At 38.4% G+C, this 3,495-nt stretch overlaps 1 non-coding gene across 1 annotated transcript; it reads left to right on the plus strand.

Annotated features, from left to right (window-relative positions):
* Positions 1–2,536: 2,536 nt before the first annotated feature.
* LOC131179630 (small nucleolar RNA R71) lies at positions 2,537–2,643 on the plus strand. Its single transcript, XR_009148519.1, has one exon. It is a non-coding gene; the product is annotated as a small nucleolar RNA R71 (small nucleolar RNA).
* Positions 2,644–3,495: the final 852 nt, after the last annotated feature.

A 3,495-nucleotide genomic window follows, 5' to 3' on the forward strand; every position in this document is an offset into this window, starting at 1 on the left:
CCTATTGTTTATACAAAAGTCAATATTTTAGTTGACTAATGAAATGAATAGTGACATGAAAACTTGAAATTCAAAAATTGTGAAACTTATAATGCAAAATGCCCTAGTAGGCCTAATGTGATTGGTTTGGATAGTTTAGCATGCCAATAGGGTATTGTTTTAGCAGTACTGCAAAAGGAAAGGCTTTATGCCCGTATTCATAGCTTTTATGCCCGTATTCATGGCTTTTATGCCAATTATGTGATATCATGGCTTTTTAGCCATACTGACTGCATACGTGGTTGACGTTCTGCGTCCCATGGAATGACGGCCCGAGGCACCGCGGTGTCCAGTGCCAACGACCCGTTATCGATCCATCCATCCAAAGATAGGTTACTTGGGCATGAAAAAGTATAACTGTAATTGAACTGATTGTTAAAGAAAATACGAAAATTAAATATCAGAAATGATTACGATAGAATACAAAGAAACTTAAAATTCATGAAGAAGTTAATATCATAAAACGTAATTAGCCCTCGACTAAACACTAAGTTGGTAATTATTTAGTTCTCATGAACACAATGGCTAAGAAATTATGATTTTTATTTGCATATTATTTCTTTCTATTTTATTATTTGCACCACTAAGCTTTATGCTTAGCGCCGCTTTGCAACGCTGTAGAGTAATCGAAGATTGGACAGAGCGCCAGAGACTACTGATTCGTAAGGCGATTCACGCTCGCATAGTGTGCGTGTCACCTCACCGTCTGTGATGCATTGGTAGGACGCTAGATGTCATTTTGGTATTTTGTAATTGATTTTATTTTCTCATATGTATTTGAAACTTATGTAATGTATTTTGATATTCATGTAAATAATGAAAAGTGTGGTTGTAAATGGAAAAGTGAATGTTTATATATGAATTATGCATGGTATCATATGAGATGGATGAATGAGAACTAAGATTGAACATTGTTGAGAATTTGATAAATGGAGTTGAGATGATGGAAAATGAATATAGGAAGTGTTTTTTCACAAGTTCCGAAGAACTGTTTTCTCCATTTTTAGCCGGTATTCCGCCGGATTTTCTATAAAATTTTCGGAACCTCAAATAAATAGTAATTTCGATAAATGGCTTAAAATGAATTATATTTCACAAGTTATATTCAAAACTATGATAAAAATGAATTAAGATAAAATAGAGTGCTCCGGCACACTGAGTGGCATAACTTGCTCGGCTACACTGTAGTCGGGTAAGGGGTGTCACATCCTCTGTAAGAGCGACAGTCTCATAGTCCTTCAGCATTCTCTTCTTTGATAAAATGTCTTTGAGGAACTTAGCATAGGATGGCATTTGAGAGAGTGCTTCTGTAAAAGGAATGTTTATATAAAGTTTATGCAAGACTTCTAGAAACTTCCCAAACTGCTTATCCAATCTGGCTTTCTGGAATCTCTAAGGGAAGGGTAGAAGAGGCTGATATGGTTCTGGTAGCTTCTTTTTCTTCCTTGCTTCCTCCTCTTACTTCTCCTTAGCTTCTTCCTTTTTCTCCTCCACCTGGTTTTCAGATTTATCAGAGGCTTTCTCAATTGGTTCTTCCTCTGACTGTTTTAAAATCCTTCCACTCCTCAATGTAACTGCCTTATAGTGCTCTCTTGGGTTCATTTCTGGTTGACTAGGCAGTTTACCAGCAGTCTTGCTTGAAGAACTTGCCTGCTGAGCAATTTGATTCTCAAGCATCTTATTGTGTGTGGCAAGTTGGTCCATTTTGGAAGTCAGCTATTTGATCATTTCATTCTGCTGTTGCTGGGCTGCTAGGAAGCTTTCCATCATGGATTCCATAGTTGACCTTGATTCAGGCTGTTGGCTCTGAGGGGGTGGTGGCTGTATAGGATTTTGTCCCCTATTCTGAAATCCAGGGGGTGCTAGGGGTCTGTACCCTTGTTGTTTGTTTATTGGCTAATTCTGCTGATTGGACCATGAGAAATTTGGGTGGTTCCTCCATCCAGGGTTGTAAGTGTTTGAATATGTATTATTGTGCTGCCTCTGGTTGAAGTTTCCTTCATTATTCACATAGTTCATCTATTCTGTGGGAGGTTCATTGAAGCTTTTATATTCTGAACTCATGTATCCTCCTCCATAGCTGTCCTCATGTTGACTCTGGTTGAAGTTTCCTCCATTATTCACATAGTTCATCTATTCTGTGGGAGGTTCATTGAAGCTTTTATATTCTGAACTCATGTATCCTCCTCCATAGCTGTCCTCATGTTGACTGTTTATCCCTACAGCATTGGCTTGCATTTTATCAAGCCTCCTTGTGAGCTAGTCAAATTAAGCATTTATCATACTTAGGGCATCCACTTCTAGGATCCCTGCTGTTCTCCTTGCATTTCCCCTTTCATTTGACCACTCGTAGTTGTGATATGTGACCCTCTCCAGAAGTTCAAGTGCTTGATTCACTGTTTTCTCCATTAGGTCACCTTCTGCTGCTGAATCTACAGTGCTCCTTGAAGAGGGCAGTAGCCCATTATAGAAGTTCTAAACCAGGAGGCAATCTTCTATGCCATGGTGTGGGCATTCTCTCTGTAGGTCCTTATATCTCTCCCATGCATCATAGATTGATTCACTTTCGCTTTGCCTAAAAGTGTTGAGCTCAATTCTCAACCTCGCAGTCTTTGAAGGCAGGAAATATTTTACTAGAAAAGTTTGAGAGAGGTCCTCCCAAGTGGTGAACGTTCCAGCCAGTTGAGAGAGTAACCACTTCCTTGCTCTGTTTCGAAGGAAGAATGGAAATGCTCTAAGTCTTATGGCTAGATCAGAAACTCAATTCATCTTGAATGTATCACAAAGGGCAAAAAAGCACTGGAGGTGGTAGTGCTGATCTTCTGTTGGTGATCCTCCAAATTGAGTTTGTTGGATCATCTAGAGCCATGCCGGTTTTAATTCAAAATTGTTAGCTTCCACTGTGGGTCTTGTAACATTAGGTTGGAATCCTTGTATAGATGGAGCTCTGTAGTCCTTCAAGAGTCTCGCCCTGTTGTTGTTATTGTCGGCCATATTTGGAATTTCTGGATCTCTTTGATCTTGTCCTTAACGCTTCCTCTCTCTCCTTATAATTCTTAGAGTTCTGTCTATCTCTGGATTCAAATCAATGATTTCTTCCTCTAGCCTTGTTCTGGTTATATACCAAACCGATAACCTGAGAAAAAAATAAGAGAATGAAACAATTTAAAAAAAATTAAACAATAAATGAAAATGCCTAAATCAGCTAAATTACTTATTGCTTAATATTACTAAAATTAAATTCCCTGGCAACGGCGCCAAAAACTTGTTTGCTGGTTTTGCAACCCCGCAAGTGCACGGATCGTGAACAAGTAATAGAGTAGTGAGTAGAGTATCATCCCACGAGGAATTTAATTAGTAACTACCAAACTACACAGTGATTTTGACTGTTTAGGCTATCAAATAATGAAGGAATGAAAGTTGTTTATTTTAAACACTAGAATGATAAACTTAAAA

Source organism: Hevea brasiliensis, chromosome 4 (assembly GCF_030052815.1).
Source record: "Hevea brasiliensis isolate MT/VB/25A 57/8 chromosome 4, ASM3005281v1, whole genome shotgun sequence".
Lineage (NCBI taxonomy): Eukaryota > Viridiplantae > Streptophyta > Magnoliopsida > Malpighiales > Euphorbiaceae > Hevea > Hevea brasiliensis.